Source organism: Rhinoraja longicauda, chromosome 37 (genome assembly GCF_053455715.1).
Source record: "Rhinoraja longicauda isolate Sanriku21f chromosome 37, sRhiLon1.1, whole genome shotgun sequence".
In the NCBI taxonomy this organism is placed as follows: Eukaryota; Metazoa; Chordata; class Chondrichthyes; order Rajiformes; family Arhynchobatidae; genus Rhinoraja; species Rhinoraja longicauda.
In genome coordinates this window covers 4859206-4877160 of record NC_135989.1, presented here as the reverse complement: position 1 = coordinate 4877160, position 17955 = coordinate 4859206, and the positions used below count along the sequence as shown (strand labels likewise).

The 17955-nt window shown below is 47.0% G+C and overlaps 3 non-coding genes across 3 annotated transcripts; all 3 read left to right on the top strand.

The window, feature by feature from the left end:
• Positions 1–2979: 2979 nt before the first annotated feature.
• On the top strand, positions 2980–3061 carry trnal-aag (transfer RNA leucine (anticodon AAG)). Its single transcript has one exon. It is a non-coding gene; the product is annotated as a tRNA-Leu (tRNA).
• A 9581-nt stretch (positions 3062–12642) lies between these two features.
• trnal-aag (transfer RNA leucine (anticodon AAG)) lies at positions 12643–12724 on the top strand. The gene has a single exon. It is a non-coding gene; the product is annotated as a tRNA-Leu (tRNA).
• Positions 12725–17484: 4760 nt separating this feature from the next.
• trnal-aag (transfer RNA leucine (anticodon AAG)) lies at positions 17485–17569 on the top strand. Its single transcript has one exon. It is a non-coding gene; the product is annotated as a tRNA-Leu (tRNA).
• Positions 17570–17955: the final 386 nt, after the last annotated feature.

Below are 17955 nucleotides of genomic sequence, written 5' to 3'. Positions count from 1 at the left end.
TCGCCAGTGTCGATGGCGAGAAGCAGGTCGTTGTGTACCTTCAACAAGGCAGACTCTGTGCTGTGGTGGGCTCTGAAACCTGACTGGAAACTTTCCAGGATGGTGTTTTGGTGCAGGTAGGGCACTAATTGGTTTAGAATTGCCTTTTCAAGGACTTTTGACAGGAATGGCAGTTTGGAAATGGGTCTGTAGTTGCTAGGCAAGGTGGGGTCTAGGTTAGGTTTTTTCAGTAGGGGCTGGACCACCGCGCGCTTGAAACAGGTTGGAACAGTGCCAGTGGCCAGAGAACTGTTGATAATAGAGAGGATGCTGGGACCGGCTATTGCAATGACATCCTTCAGAAGGGCAATCGGGGCAGGATCAAGGGGGCAGGTTGCAGGTTTCATAGCGGAGACAAGCTTTGCAAGGGAGGATAGAGTGACGGGTTGGAAACAGTCCAATTTAGATGAACAGACTAGTGAGACAGCTAGGTCACAGGTGGGAGGGGAAATGTTCATTCTAATGTTCTCAACTTTGTTGGTGAAAAATTTAGCGAATTCTTCGCCCTTAGCAGGGGACCCAACTAAGCTGGTACTGGGGGTGGGACATATGACAGATGTAATTGTTCTAAATAGGACCTTGGAGTTATGAGAGTTTTTGGAAATAAGTTCGGAGAAGTATTGTGCTCTAGCAGACTTTACTGCTTCCTGGTATTTGAGAAGATTGTTTCTCAGAATTTCGAAGGAAATTTGAAGCTTGTCACATTTCCACCTCCTTTCTGATTTTCTGCACTCCCTTCTTAGGGCTTTGGTGGAGTCATTGAGCCACGGCCGACCTTTGGGCTTAGGCTTTTTCATTTTAAGGGGAGCGATAGAATCCAGGATGGAAGAGCAAGTGATATTAAATAAAGAGGCGAGATCCTCAGTGCTGAGATGGGGGGGAGAAGCCTCAATAGTGCAGATGTTGGGGGCAGCTGTGAGAGCCTCGGAGAATTTACTGGCAGTCAATGAATTTATGTCGCGGGAGTAGCGAACAGGGAGATGAGATTTTGCGGGAGATAAAGGCAGAGATGCGTCAAAAATGATAGCGCTGTGGTCCGATAGACAGGCTTCAGTAGTTTCAATGTTGTAGATTGGGAATCCGGACGATAACACTAGGTCGAGAGTATGGCCTAACTTGTGAGTGGGTCCCGTGGTGTGAAGAGTCAGATTGAAGGACTCAACCAGGTGCATAAATTCACTCACAAGAGGCTTAGTGGGACAGCAAACATGAATATTAAAGTCACCAAGAATCATGATCCGGTCAAATTTGGGCAAAATGCTAGAAATCAAATCAGCAAATTGGGTGATGAAGTCCTTATGCATTTTTGGTGGGCGATACACAAGAACAATTAAGAGGGGATAGGCTAGGCCTACTTTAATTAGTTGCACCTCGAAACTGGAGAAATGATCAGCGTTCAGGAGGCGGCAGTTGAAATGTTTCTTAAACACAGTGGCTAAGCCCCCACCGCGTCCGGAGAGCCTAGGCCAGGTGAAGAAGTTACAGTCATCAGGACAGAGTTCCACGAGTGGAGCAAGCTCACCAGGGTTAAGCCAGGATTCTGTGAGCAGTAAGAAGTCCAATCCACGGGTGGTGAAGAAGTCGTTGAGGTGCAGGAAGGGTCATTTGAAAATAGGTGCAGGAGGAGGCCATTTGGCCCTTCGAGCCAGCACCGCCATTCATAGTGATCATGGCAGATCATCCACAATCAGTAACCCGTGCCTGCCTTCTCCCCATATCCCTTGATTCCGCTCGCCCCTAGTGTTCTATTTAACTCTCTTTTAAATTCATCCAGTGAATTGGCCTCCACTGCCCTCTGTGGCAGAAAATTCCACAAATTCACAACTCTCTGGGTGAAAATGTTTCTTCCCACCAGTTTTAAATGGCCTCCCCTTTATTCTTAGACTGTGGCCCCTGGTTCTGGACTATATATAGACATATAAATATTGTATATATAAATAAACAAACAATAATCGTGCAGAGGGTGGTGGGTTTCTGAAGCGAGCTGCCAAGGGAGGTAGTTGAGGCAGGGACTATAACAGCATTCAAAAGACGTAGATCGGATTTTTTTACAGGGATATGGACCAAACGCGGGTAAGTGTAGATGGGGCATCATTGCCGCCATAGGCAAGTTGGGCTGATGGGCATGTTTCTATACTGTAGGACTCAAAGTTTAGTTTAGAGATACAGCATGAAAACAGGCCATTCGGCCCACCGAGTCTACACCGACCAGCGATCCCTGGTTAACACTAACAATATCCGAAACACACTAGGGACAATTTACACTTATACCAAGCCAACTAACCTACAAACCTGCTGAGTTACCCCAGCATTTTGTGTCTACCTTCGATTTAAACCAGCATCTGCAGTTTTCGTTCCTACACAACCTATAAACCTGCACGTCTTTGGAGTGTGGGAGGAAACCGGAGCACCCGGAGAAAACCCGCGCAGGTCACGGGGAGAACGTACAAACTCTGTACAGACAGCACCCGCGGTCAGGATGGAACCCGGGTCTCTGGCGCTGTGAGACAGTAACTCCACCAAAGGAAGGTTTTGGAAGGTGGTTTCCTAATTATTTTCAGCGCATTTCCTCACAGTGTCTTCATGAAGAGAGCACAACTTTTGGTCCATGGGTTCGGGAAGAGGAAACAATCTGAATCATCGAAGATAGACCATAAAAACTGGAGTAACTCAGCAGGACAGGCAGCATCTCTGGAGAGAAGGAATGGGTGACGATTCGGACCTTCTCTCCAGAGATGCTGCCTGTCCCGCTGAGTTACTCCAGCTTTTTGTGAATAAAAACCCATTCACTCTAGTTCTGTTATCCCACTTTCTCATTTAATCCCTACACACTAGGGGGCATTTTTCAAGGGAACAATTAACCAAAAAACCCGAACATTTTGAGGACGTGGGAGGAAAATAAAGCACCCGGAGGAATCCCACGTTGTCACAGGCAGAGTGGGTAGCGTGGCCGAGCGGTCTAAGGCGCTGGATTAAGGCTCCAGTCTCTTCGGGGGCGTGGGTTCGAATCCCACCGTTGCCATCACTGTTTTAAAGTAAGAGGAAATAAAATATCGACTCACGCAGTCAAGAGCGTTTTAATGCCACATATTCCGGAAACGGGGCTTTTGTATTCTTGTAGCAGTACAACAAATAACAGTAAACATAGCACTCTGTAAACACCATAGTAAAATATATTTATTCTAGTAAACACACACACACACACACCCGAAATGTTACCTATTCCTTTTCTCCAGAGATGCTGCCTGACCCACTGAGTTACTCCAGCATTTTGTATATAGAAACATAGAAACAGAGAAAATAGGTGCAGGAGGAGGCCATTTGGCCCTTCGAGCCACCACCACAATTCATTCAATGAAGCATTTAGGTCCCTCTCAGAGTACTGCCCAGCACTGATTGCTAACTCCCAGAAAACCAACCTGTTTGACAAACTCACCACTGCTAAATTAAGATATTTTTTGAGTGCTGCCCCAATCTGAGCCAGCATTAAGAGGATACCTGGGCCTCACCTGAATATTATAGTACGGATAGAAACAGAAAATAGTCAAGTCAAGTCAATTTTATTTGTATAGCACATTTAAAAACAACCCACGTTGACCAACGTGCTGTACATCTGATTAGGTACTAAGGAAAAAAAATGAAACATACAGTAGCACGCAAACAGTTCACAGCGCCTCCTCAATGAGCCTCAAACGCTAGGGAGTAGAAATAGGTTTTGAGCCTGGACTTAAAGGAGTCGATGGAGGGGGCAGTTCTGATGGGGAGAGGGATGCTGTTCCACAGTCTAGGAGCTGCAACAGCAAAAGCGCGGTCACCCCTGAGCTTAAGCCTAGACCGCGGGATAGTCAGTAGCCCCAAGTCGGCCGACCTGAGGGACCTGGAGTTAGAGAGGTGGGTTAGAAGATTTTTGATGTAGGGGGGGGAATGTCCATTTAGGGCTTTATACGTGAATAGGAGGAGCTTGAAGTTGATTCTGTACCGCACAGGGAGCCAGTGGAGAGAGGCCAGAATCGGGGTGATGTGGTCCCTTTTACGGGTACCCGTCAGGAGTCTCGCTGTGGCGTTTTGGACCAGTTGCAGGTGGGACAGGGAAGATTGGCTGATCCCAGTGTATAGGGAGTTGAAGTAGTCTAGGCGGGAGGAAATGAAAGCGTGAATGATTTTTTCTGTGTCGTCGAATTGGAGGAAAGGTTTGATTTTAGCTATGGTTCGAAGTTGGAAGAAGCTGGCTTTTACCACAGCGTTGACTTGCTTATCAAATTTTAATGCAGAGTCAAATATCATGCCGAGGTTTTTGACATGCGGTTTGACTAGGCAGGATAGGCTTCCAAGACTGCCTGTTATCGATTTGATGGAGTCGGGGGGGCCGAATAGGATGACCTCAGACTTGCTCTCATTTAATTGGAGGAAGTTCTGTGCCATCCAACATTTTATGTCCTCAATGTAGTGTAAGAGGCTGTTTAAATTTGACTGGTTGTTGGGTTTCAGGGGGAGGTAAAGCTGAGTGTCATCGGCATAGCAGTGGAAAGAAATGCCTTGCCTTTGAATGATTTGGCCAAGGGGGAGCATGTATAGAGAGAAGAGAATGGAGCCTTGTGGAACTCCGCAGGAGAGGCTAGCTGGAGCAGAGGAATAACTGCCTATGTTGATGGCGAAACTCCTATCTTTGAGGTACGAAGCGAACCAGCTCAGGGCAGTGCCATCAATGCCAAACACGTACCGGAGACGGTCAATAAGGATGGTGTGGTCCACTGTATCGAACGCTGCGCTGAGGTCGAGAAGGAGCAGGATTGCACAGTCGCCAGTGTCGATGGCGAGAAGCAGGTCGTTGTGTACCTTCAACAAGGCAGACTCTGTGCTGTGGTGGGCTCTGAAACCTGACTGGAAACTTTCCAGGATGGTGTTTTGGTGCAGGTAGGGCACTAATTGGTTTAGAATTGCCTTTTCAAGGACTTTTGACAGGAATGGCAGTTTGGAAATGGGTCTGTAGTTGCTAGGCAAGGTGGGGTCTAGGTTAGGTTTTTTCAGTAGGGGCTGGACCACCGCGTGCTTGAAACAGGTTGGAACAGTGCCAGTGGCCAGAGAACTGTTGATAATAGAGAGGATGCTGGGACCGGCTATTGCAATGACATCCTTCAGAAGGGCAATGGGGGCAGGATCAAGGGGGCAGGTTGCAGGTTTCATAGCGGAGACAAGCTTTGCAAGGGAGGATAGAGTGACGGGTTGGAAAGTCCAATTTAGATGAACAGACTAGTGAGACAGCTAGGTCACGAGTGGGAGGGGAAATGTTCATTCTAATGTTCTCAACTTTGTTGGTGAAAAATTTAGCGAATTCTTCGCCCTTAGCAGGGGACCCAACTAAGCTGGTACTGGGGGCGGGACATATGACAGATGTAATTGTTCTAAATAGGACCTTGGAGTTATGAGAGTTTTTGGAAATAAGTTCGGAGAAGTATTGTGCTCTAGCAGACTTTACTGCTTCCTGGTATTTGAGAAGATTGTTTCTCAGAATTTCGAAGGAAATTTGAAGCTTGTCACATTTCCACCTCCTTTCTGATTTTCTGCACTCCCTTCTTAGGGCTTTGGTGGAGTCATTGAGCCAAGGCCGACCTTTAGGCTTAGGCTTTTTCATTTTAAGGGGAGCAATAGAATCCAGGATGGAAGAGCAAGTGATATTAAATAAAGAGGCTAGATCCTCAGTGCTGAGATGGGGGGGAGAAGCCTCAATAGTGCAGATGTTGGGGGCAGCTGTGAGAGCCTCGGAGAATTTACTGGCAGTCAATGAATTTATGTCGCGGGAGTAGCGAACAGGGAGATGAGATTTTGCGGCAGATAAAGGCAGAGATGCGTCAAAAATGATAGCGCTGTGGTCCGATAGACAGGCTTCAGTAGTTTCAATGTTGTAGATTGGGAATCCGGACGATAACACTAGGTCGAGAGTATGGCCTAACTTGTGAGTGGGTCCCGTGGTGTGAAGAGTCAGATTGAAGGACTCAACCAGGTGCATAAATTCACTCACAAGAGGCTTAGTGGGACAGCAAACATGAATATTAAAGTCACCAAGAATCATGATCCGGTCAAATTTGGGGAAAATGCTAGAAATCAGATCAGCAAATTGGGTGATGAAGTCCTTATGCATTTTTGGTGGGTGATACACAAGAACAATTAAGAGGGGATAGGCTAGGCCTACTTTAATTAGTTGCACCACGAAACTGGAGGAATGATCAGCGTTCAGGAGGCGGCAGTTGAAATGTTTCTTAAACACAGTGGCTAAGCCCCCACCGCGTCCGGAGAGCCTAGGCGAGGTGAAGAAGTTACAGTCATCAGGACAGAGTTCCACGAGTGGAGCAAGCTCACCAGGGTTAAGCCAGGATTCTGTGAGCAGTAAGAAGTCCAATCCACGGGTGGTGAAGAAGTCGTTGAGGTGCAGGAAGGGCCATTTGAAAATAGGTGCAGGAGGAGGCCATTTGGCCCTTCGAGCCAGCACCACCATTCATAGTGATCATGGCAGATCATCCACAATCAGTAACCCGTGCCTGCCTTCTCCCCATATCCCTTGATTCCGCTCGCCCCTAGTGTTCTATCCAACTCTCTTTTAAATTCATCCAGTGAATTGGCCTCCACTGCCCTCGGTGGCAGAAAATTCCACAAATTCACAACTCTCTGGGTGAAAATTTTTCTTCCCACCAGTTTTAAATGGCCTCCCCTTTATTCTTAGACTGTGGCCCCTGGTTCTGGACTATATATAGACATATAAATATTGTATATATAAATAAACAAACAATAATCGTGCAGAGGGTGGTGGGTTTCTGAAGCGAGCTGCCAAGGGAGGTAGTTGAGGCAGGGACTATAACTGCATTCAAAAGACGTAGATCGGATTTTTTTACAGGGATATGGACCAAACGTGGGTAAGTGTAGATGGGGCATCATTGCCGCCATAGGCAAGTTGGGCTGACGGGCATGTTTCTATGCTGTAGGACTCTTAGTTTAATTTAGTTTAGAGATATAGCGTGAAAACAGGCCATTCGGCCCACCGAGTCCGCACCGACCAGCGATCCCTGGTTAACACTAACAATATCCGACACACACTAGGGACAATTTACACTTATACCAAGCCAACTACCCTACAAACCTGCTGAGTTACCCCAGCATTTTGTGTCTACCTTCGATTTAAACCAGCATCTGCAGTTTTCGTTCCTACACAACCTATAAACCTGCACGTCTTTGGAGTGTGGGAGGAAACCGGAGCACCCGGAGAAAACCCGCGCAGGTCACGGGGAGAACGTACAAACTCTGTACAGACAACACCCGCAGTCAGGATGGAACCCGGGTCTCTGGCGCTGTGAGACAGAACTCCACCAAAGGAAGGTTTTGGAAGGTGGTTTCCTAATTATTTTCAGCGCATTTCCTCACAGTGTCTTCGTGAAGAGCACAACTTTTGGTCCATGGGTTCGGGAAGAGGAAACAATCTGAATCATCGAAGATAGACCATAAAAGCTGGAGTAACTCAGCAGGACAGGCAGCATCTCTGGAGAGAAGGAATGGGTGACGATTCGGACCTTCTCTCCAGAGATGCTGCCTGTCCCGCTGAGTTACTCCAGCTTTTTGTGAATAAAAACCCATTCACTCTAGTTCTGTTATCCCACTTTCTCATTTAATCCCTACACACTAGGGGGCATTTTTCAAGGGAACAATTAACCAAAAAACCCGAACATTTTGAGGACGTGGGAGGAAAATAAAGCACCCGGAGGAATCCCACGTTGTCACAGGCAGAGTGGGTAGCGTGGCCGAGCGGTCTAAGGCGCTGGATTAAGCCTCCAGTCTCTTCGGGGGCTTGGGTTCGAATCCCACCGTAGCCATCACTGTTTTAAAGTAAGAGGAAATAAAATATCGACTCACGCAGTCAAGAGCGTTTTAATGCCACATATTCCGGAAACGGGGCTTTTGTATTCTTGTAGCAGTACAACAAATAACAGTAAACATAGCACTCTGTAAACACCATAATAAAATATATTTATTCTTGTAAACACACACACACACACACCCGAAATGTTACCTATTCCTTTTCTCCAGAGATGCTGCCTGACCCGCTGAGTTACTCCAGCATTTTGTATATAGAAACATAGAAACAGAGAAAATAGATGCAGGAGGAGGCCATTTGGCCCTTCGAGCCACCACCACAATTCATTCAATGAAGCATTTAGGTCCCTCTCAGAGTACTGCCCAGCACTGATTGCTAACTCCCAGAAAACCAACCTGTTTGACAAACTCACCACTGCTAAATTAAGATATTTTTTGAGTGCTGCCCCAATCTGAGCCAGCATTAAGAGGATACCTGGGCCTCACCTGAATATTATAGTACGGATAGAAACAGAAAATAGTCAAGTCAAGTCAATTTTATTTGTATAGCACATTTAAAAACAACCCACGTTGACCAACGTGCTGTACATCTGATTAGGTAATAAGGAAAAAAAATGAAACATACAGTAGCACGCAAACAGTTCACAGCGCCTCCTCAATGAGCCTCAAACGCTAGGGAGTAGAAATAGGTTTTGAGCCTGGACTTAAAGGAGTCGATGGAGGGGGCAGTTCTGATGGGGAGAGGGATGCTGTTCCACAGTCTAGGAGCTGCAACAGCAAAAGCGCGGTCACCCCTGAGCTTAAGCCTAGACCGCGGGATAGTCAGTAGCCCCAAGTCGGCCGACCTGAGGGACCTGGAGTTAGAGAGGTGGGTTAGAAGATTTTTGATGTGGGGGGGGAATGTCCATTTAGGGCTTTATACGTGAATAGGAGGAGCTTGAAGTCGATTCTGTACCGTACAGGGAGCCAGTGGAGAGAGGCCAGAATCGGAGTGATGTGGTCCCTTTCACGGGTACCCGTCAGGAGTCTCGCTGCGGCGTTTTGGACCAGTTGCAGGCGGGACAGGGAAGATTGGCTGATCCCAGTGTATAGGGAGTTGCAGTAGTCTAGGCGGGAGGAAATGAAAGCGTGAATGATTTTTTCTGTGTCGTCGAATTGGAGGAAAGGTTTGATTTTAGCTATGGTTCGAAGTTGGAAGAAGCTGGCGTTTACCACAGCGTTGACTTGCTTATCAAATTTTAATGCAGAGTCAAATATCATGCCGAGGTTTTTGACATGCGGTTTGACTAGGCAAGATAGACTTCCAAGACTGCCTGTTATCGATTTGATGGAGTCGGGGGGGCCGAATAGGATGACCTCAGACTTGCTCTCATTTAATTGGAGGAAGTTCTGTGCCATCCAACATTTTATGTCCTCAAGGTAGTGTAAGAGGCTGTTTAAATTTGACTGGTTGTTGGGTTTCAGGGGGAGGTAAAGCCGAGTGTCATCGGCATAGCAGTGGAAAGAAATGCCTTGCCTTTGAATGATTTGGCCAAGGGGGAGCATGTATAGAGAGAAGAGAATGGAGCCTTGTGGAACTCCGCAGGAGAGGCTAGCTGGAGCAGAGGAATAACTGCCTATGTTGATGGTGAAACTCCTATCTTTGAGGTACGAAGCGAACCAGCTCAGGGCAGTGCCATCAATGCCAACCGCGTACCGGAGACGGTCAATAAGGATGGTGTGGTCCACTGTATCGAACGCTGCGCTGAGGTCGAGAAGGAGCAGGATTGCACAGTCGCCGGTGTCGATGGCGAGAAGCAGGTCGTTGTGTACCTTCAACAAGGCAGACTCTGTGCTGTGGTGGGCTCTGAAACCTGACTGGAAACTTTCCAGGGTGGTGTTTTGGTGCAGGTAGGGCACTAATTGGTTTAGAATTGCCTTTTCAAGGACTTTTGACAGGAATGGCAGTTTGGAAATGGGTCTGTAGTTGCTAGGCAAGGTGGGGTCTAGGTTAGGTTTTTTCAGTAGGGGCTGGACCACCGCGTGCTTGAAACAGGTTGGAACAGTGCCAGTGGCCAGAGAACTGTTGATAATAGAGAGGATGCTGGGACCGGCTATTGCAATGACATCCTTCAGAAGGGCAATCGGGGCAGGATCAAGGGGGCAGGTTTCATAGCAGAGACAAGCTTTGCAAGGGAGGATAGAGTGACGGGTTGGAAAGTCCAATTTAGATGAACAGACTAGTGAGACAGCTAGGTCACGGGTGGGTGGGGAAATGTTCATTTTAATGTTCTCAACTTTGTTGGTGAAATATTTAGCGAATTCTTCGCCCTTAGCAGGGGACCCAACTAAGCTGGTACTGGGGGCGGGACATATGACAGAGGTAATTGTGCTAAATAGGACCTTGGAGTTATGAGAGTTTTTGGAAATAAGTTCGGAGAAGTATTGTGCTCTAGCAGACTTTACTGCTTCCTGGTATTTGAGAAGATTGTTTCTCAGAATTTCGAAGGAAATTTGAAGCTTGTCACATTTCCACATCCTTTCTGATTTTCTGCACTCCCTTCTTAGGGCTTTGGTGGAGTCATTGAGCCAAGGCCGACCTTTAGGCTTAGGCTTTTTCATTTTAAGGGGAGCGATAGAATCCAGGATGGAAGAGCAAGTGATATTAAATAAAGAGGCTAGATCCTCAGTGCTGAGATGGGGGGGGAGAAGCCTCAATAGTGCAGATGTTGGGGGCAGCTGTGAGAGCCTCGGAGAATTTACTGGCAGTCAATGAATTTATGTCGCGGGAGTAGCGAACAGGGAGATGAGATTTTGCGGGAGATAAAGGCAGAGATGCGTCAAAAATGATAGCGCTGTGGTCCGATAGACAGGCTTCAGTAGTTTCAATGTTGTTGATTGGGAATCCGGACGATAACACTAGGTCGAGAGTATGGCCTAACTTGTGAGTGGGTCCCGTGGTGTGAAGAGTCAGATTGAAGGACTCAACCAGGTGCATAAATTCACTCACAAGAGGCTTAGTGGGACAGCAAACATGAATATTAAAGTCACCAAGAATCATGATCCGGTCAAATTTGGGCAAAATGCTAGAAATCAAATCAGCAAATTGGGTGATGAAGTCCTTATGCATTTTTGGTGGGCGATACACAAGAACAATTAAGAGGGGATAGGCTAGGCCTACTTTAATTAGTTGCACCTCGAAACTGGAGAAATGATCAGCGTTCAGGAGGCGGCAGTTGAAATGTTTCTTAAACACAGTGGCTAAGCCCCCACCGCGTCCGGAGAGCCTAGGCGAGGTGAAGAAGTTACAGTCATCAGGACAGAGTTCCACGAGTGGAGCAAGCTCACCAGGGTTAACCAGGATTCTGTGAGCAGTAAGAAGTCCAATCCACGGGTGGTGAAGAAGTCGTTGAGGTGCAGGAAGGGCCATTTGAAAATAGGTGCAGGAGGAGGCCATTTGGCCCTTCGAGCCAGCACCGCCATTCATAGTGATCATGGCAGATCATCCACAATCAGTAACCCGTGCCTGCCTTCTCCCCATATCCCTTGATTCCGCTCGCCCCTAGTGTTCTATTTAACTCTCTTTTAAATTCATCCAGTGAATTGGCCTACACTGCCCTCTGTGGCAGAAAATTCCACAAATTCACAACTCTCTGGGTGAAAATGTTTCTTCCCACCAGTTTTAAATGGCCTCCCCTTTATTCTCAGACTGTGGCCCCTGGTTCTGGACTATATATAGACATATAAATATTGTATATATAAATAAACAAACAATAATCGTGCAGAGGGTGGTGGGTTTCTGAAGCGAGCTGCCAAGGGAGGTAGTTGAGGCAGGGACTATAACAGCATTCAAAAGACGTAGATCGGATTTTTTTACAGGGATATGGACCAAACGCGGGTAAGTGTAGATGGGGCATCATTGCCGCCATAGGCAAGTTGGGCTGATGGGCATGTTTCTATACTGTAGGACTCAAAGTTTAGTTTAGAGATACAGCATGAAAACAGGCCATTCGGCCCACCGAGTCTACACCGACCAGCGATCCCTGGTTAACACTAACAATATCCGAAACACACTACGGACAATTTACACTTATACCAAGCCAACTAACCTACAAACCTGCTGAGTTACCCCAGCATTTTGTGTCTACCTTCTATTTAAACCAGCATCTGCAGTTTTCGTTCCTACACAACCTATAAACGTGCACGTCTTTGGAGTGTGGGAGGAAACCGGAGCACCCGGAGAAAACCCGCGCAGGTCACGGGGAGAACGTACAAACTCTGTACAGACAGCACCCGCGGTCAGGATGGAACCCGGGTCTCTGGCGCTGTGAGACAGAACTCCACCAAAGGAAGGTTTTGGAAGGTGGTTTCCTATTTATTTTCAGCGTATTTCCTCACAGTGTCTTCGTGAAGAGAGCACAACTTTTAGTCCATGGGTTGGGGAAGAGGAAACAATCTGAATCATCAAAGATAGACCCAAAAAGCTGGAGTAACTCAGCAGGACAGGCAGCATCTCTGGAGAGAAGGAATGGGTGACGATTTGGACCTTCTCTCCAGAGATGCTGCCTGTCCCGCTGAGTTACTCCAGCATTTTGTGAATAAAAACCCATTCACTCTAGTTCTGTTATCCCACTTTCTCATTTAATCCCTACACACTAGGGGGCATTTTTCAAGGGAACAATTAACCAAAAAACTCGAACATTTTGAGGACTTGGGAGGAAAATAAAGCACCCGGAGGAATCCCACGTTGTCACAGGCAGAGTGGGTAGCGTGGCCGAGCGGTCTAAGGCGCTGGATTAAGGCTCCAGTCTCTTCGGGGGCGTGGGTTCGAATCCCACCGTTGCCATCACTGTTTTAAAGTAAGAGGAAATAAAATATCGACTCACGCAGTCAAGAGCGTTTTAATGCCACATATTCCGGAAACGGGGCTTTTGTATTCTTGTAGCAGTACAACAAATAACAGTAAACATAGCACTCTGTAAACACCATAATAAAATATATTTATTCTTGTAAACACACACACACACACACACACACCCGAAATGTTACCTATTCCTTTTCTCCAGAGATGCTGCCTGACCCGCTGAGTTACTCCAGCATTTTGTATATAGAAACATAGAAACAGAGAAAATAGGTGCAGGAGGAGGCCATTTGGCCCTTCGAGCCACCACCACAATTCATTCAATGAAGCATTTAGGTCCCTCTCAGAGTACTGCCCAGCACTGATTGCTAACTCCCAGAAAACCAACCTGTTTGACAAACTCACCACTGCTAAATTAAGATATTTTTTGAGTGCTGCCCCAATCTGAGCCAGCATTAAGAGGATACCTGGGCCTCACCTGAATATTATAGTACGGATAGAAACATAGAAAATAGTCAAGTCAAGTCAATTTTATTTGTATAGCACATTTAAAAACAACCCACGTTGACCAAAGTGCTGTACATCTGATTAGGTAATAAGGAAAAAAAATGAAACGTACAGTAGCACGCAAACAGTTCACAGCGCCTCCTCAATGAGCCTCAAACGCTAGGGAGTAGAAATAGGTTTTGAGCCTGGACTTAAAGGAGTCGATGGAGGGGGCAGTTCTGATGGGGAGAGGGATGCTGTTCCACAGTCTAGGAGCTGCAACAGCAAAAGCGCGGTCACCCCTGAGCTTAAGCCTAGACCGCGGGATAGTCAGTAGCCCCAAGTCGGCCGACCTGAGGGACCTGGAGTTAGAGAGGTGGGTTAGAAGATTTTTGATGTAGGGGGGGGAATGTCCATTTAGGGCTTTATACGTGAATAGGAGGAGCTTGAAGTTGATTCTGTACCGCACAGGGAGCCAGTGGAGAGAGGCCAGAATCGGGGTGATGTGGTCCCTTTTACGGGTACCCGTCAGGAGTCTCGCTGTGGCGTTTTGGACCAGTTGCAGGTGGGACAGGGAAGATTGGCTGATCACAGTGTATAGGGAGTTGAAGTAGTCTAGGCGGGAGGAAATGAAAGCGTGAATGATTTTTTCTGTGTCGTCGAATTGGAGGAAAGGTTTGATTTTAGCTATGGTTCGAAGTTGGAAGAAGCTGGCTTTTACCACAGCGTTGACTTGCTTATCAAATTTTAATGCAGAGTCAAATATCATGCCGAGGTTTTTGACATGCGGTTTGACTAGGCAGGATAGGCTTCCAAGACTGCCTGTTATCGATTTGATGGAGTCGGGGGGGCCGAATAGGATGACCTCAGACTTGCTCTCATTTAATTGGAGGAAGTTCTGTGCCATCCAACATTTTATGTCCTCAATGTAGTGTAAGAGGCTGTTTAAATTTGACTGGTTGTTGGGTTTCAGGGGGAGGTAAAGCTGAGTGTCATCGGCATAGCAGTGGAAAGAAATGCCTTGCCTTTGAATGATTTGGCCAAGGGGGAGCATGTATAGAGAGAAGAGAATGGAGCCTTGTGGAACTCCGCAGGAGAGGCTAGCTGGAGCAGAGGAATAACTGCCTATGTTGATGGCGAAACTCCTATCTTTGAGGTACGAAGCGAACCAGCTCAGGGCAGTGCCATCAATGCCAAACACGTACCGGAGACGGTCAATAAGGATGGTGTGGTCCACTGTATCGAACGCTGCGCTGAGGTCGAGAAGGAGCAGGATTGCACAGTCGCCGGTGTCGATGGCGAGAAGCAGGTCGTTGTGTACCTTCAACAAGGCAGACTCTGTGCTGTGGTGGGCTCTGAAACCTGACTGGAAACTTTCCAGGATGGTGTTTTGGTGCAGGTAGGGCACTAATTGGTTTAGAATTGCCTTTTCAAGGACTTTTGACAGGAATGGCAGTTTGGAAATGGGTCTGTAGTTGCTAGGCAAGGTGGGGTCTAGGTTAGGTTTTTTCAGTAGGGGCTGGACCACCGCGTGCTTGAAACAGGTTGGAACAGTGCCAGTGGCCAGAGAACTGTTGATAATAGAGAGGATGCTGGGACCGGCTATTGCAATGACATCCTTCAGAAGGGCAATCGGGGCAGGATCAAGGGGGCAGGTTGCAGGTTTCATAGCGGAGACAAGCTTTGCAAGGGAGGATAGAGTGACGGGTTGGAAAGTCCAATTTAGATGAACAGACTAGTGAGACAGCTAGGTCACGGGTGGGAGGGGAAATGTTCATTCTAATGTTCTCAACTTTGTTGGTGAAAAATTTAGCGAATTCTTCGCCCTTAGCAGGGGACCCAACTAAGCTGGTACTGGGGGCGGGACATATGACAGAGGTAATTGTGCTAAATAGGACCTTGGAGTTATGAGAGTTTTTGGAAATAAGTTCGGAGAAGTATTGTGCTCTAGCAGACTATACTGCTTCCTGGTATTTGAGAAGATTGTTTCTCAGAATTTCGAAGGAAATTTGAAGCTTGTCACATTTCCACCTCCTTTCTGATTTTCTGCACTCCCTTCTTAGGGCTTTGGTGGTGTCATTGAGCCAAGGCCGACCTTTAGGCTTAGGCTTTTTCATTTTAAGGGGAGCGATAGAATCCAGGATGGAAGAGCAAGTGATATTAAATAAAGAGGCTAGATCCTCAGTGCTGAGATGGGGGGGAGAAGCCTCAATAGTGCAGATGTTGGGGGCAGCTGTGAGAGCCTCGGAGAATTTACTGGCAGTCAATGAATTTATGTCGCGGGAGTAGCGAACAGGGAGATGAGATTTTGCGGCAGATAAAGGCAGAGATGCGTCAAAAATGATAGCGCTGTGGTCCGATAGACAGGCTTCAGTAGTTTCAATGTTGTTGATTGGGAATCCGGACGATAACACTAGGTCGAGAGTATGGCCTAACTTGTGAGTGGGTCCCGTGATGTGAAGAGTCAGATTGAAGGACTCAACCAGGTGCATAAATTCACTCACAAGAGGCTTAGTGGGACAGCAAACATGAATATTAAAGTCACCAAGAATCATGATCCGGTCAAATTTGGGCAAAATGCTAGAAATCAAATCAGCAAATTGGGTGATGAAGTCCTTATGCATTTTTGGTGGGCGATACACAAGAACAATTAAGAGGGGATAGGCTAGGCCTACTTTAATTAGTTGCACCTCGAAACTGGAGAAATGATCAGCGTTCAGGAGGCGGCAGTTGAAATGTTTCTTAAACACAGTGGCTAAGCCCCCACCGCGTCCGGAGAGCCTAGGCGAGGTGAAGAAGTTACAGTCATCAGGACAGAGTTCCACGAGTGGAGCAAGCTCACCAGGGTTAAGCCAGGATTCTGTGAGCAGTAAGAAGTCCAATCCACGGGTGGTGAAGAAGTCGTTGAGGTGCAGGAAGGGCCATTTGAAAATAGGTGCAGGAGGAGGCCATTTGGCCCTTCGAGCCAGCACGGCCATTCATAGTGATCATGGCAGATCATCCACAATCAGTAACCCGTGCCTGCCTTCTCCCCATATCCCTTGATTCCGCTCGCCCCTAGTGTTCTATTTAACTCTCTTTTAAATTCATCCAGTGAATTGGCCTCCACTGCCCTCTGTGGCAGAAAATTCCACAAATTCACAACTCTCTGGGTGAAAATGTTTCTTCCCACCAGTTTTAAATGGCCTCCCCTTTATTCTCAGACTGTGGCCCCTGGTTCTGGACTATATATAGACATATAAATATTGTATATATAAATAAACAAACAATAATCGTGCAGAGGGTGGTGGGTTTCTGAAGCGAGCTGCCAAGGGAGGTAGTTGAGGCAGGGACTGTAACAGCATTCAAAAGACGTAGATCGGATTTTTTTACAGGGATATGGACCAAACGCGGGTAAGTGTAGATGGGGCATCATTGCCGCCATAGGCAAGTTGGGCTGATGGGCATGTTTCTATACTGTAGGACTCAAAGTTTAGTTTAGAGATACAGCACGAAAACAGGCCATTCGGCCCACCGAGTCCACACCGACCAGCGATCCCTGGTTAACACTAACAATATCCGAAACACACTAGGGACAATTTACACTTATACCAAGCCAACTAACCTACAAACCTGCTGAGTTACCCCAGCATTTTGTGTCTACCTTCTATTTAAACCAGCATCTGCAGTTTTCGTTCCTACACAACCTATAAACGTGCACGTCTTTGGAGTGTGGGAGGAAACCGGAGCACCCGGAGAAAACCCGCGCAGATCACGGGGAGAACGTACAAACTCTGTACAGACAACACCCGCGGTCAGGATGGAACCCGGGTCTCTGGCGCTGTGAGACAGAACTCCACCAAAGGAAGGTTTTGGAAGGTGGTTTCCTATTTATTTTCAGCGTATTTCCTCACAGTGTCTTCGTGAAGAGAGCACAACTTTTAGTCCATGGGTTGGGGAAGAGGAAACAATCTGAATCATCAAAGATAGACCCAAAAAGCTGGAGTAACTCAGCAGGACAGGCAGCATCTCTGGAGAGAAGGAATGGGTGACGATTCGGACCTTCTCTCCAGAGATGCTGCCTGTCCCGCTGAGTTACTCCAGCATTTTGTGAATAAATACCCATTCACTCTAGTTCTGTTATCCCACGTTCTCATTTAATCCCTACACACTAGGGGGCATTTTTCAAGGGAGCAATTAACCAAAAAACCCGAACATTTTGAGGACTTGGGAGGAAAATAAAGCACCCGGAGGAATCCCACGTTGTCACAGGCAGAGTGGATAGCGTGGCCGAGCGGTCTAAGGCACTGGATTAAGCCTCCAGTCTCTTCGGGGGCGTGGGTTCGAATCCCACCGTAGCCATCACTGTTTTAAAGTAAGAGGAAATAAAATATCGACTCACGCAGTCAAGAGCGTTTTAATGCCACATATTCCGGAAACGGGGCTTTTGTATTCTTGTAGCAGTACAACAAATAACAGTAAACATAGCACTCTGTAAACACCATAATAAAATATATTTATTCTTGTAAACACACACACACACACACACACACCCGAAATGTTACCTATCCCTTTTCTCCAGAGATGCTGCCTGACCCGCTGAGTTACACCAGCATTTTGTATATAGAAACATAGAAACAGAGAAAATAGGTGCAGGAGGAGGCCATTTGGCCCTTCGAGCCACCACCACAATTCATTCAATGAAGCATTTAGGTCCCTCTCAGAGTACTGCCCAGCACTGATTGCTAACT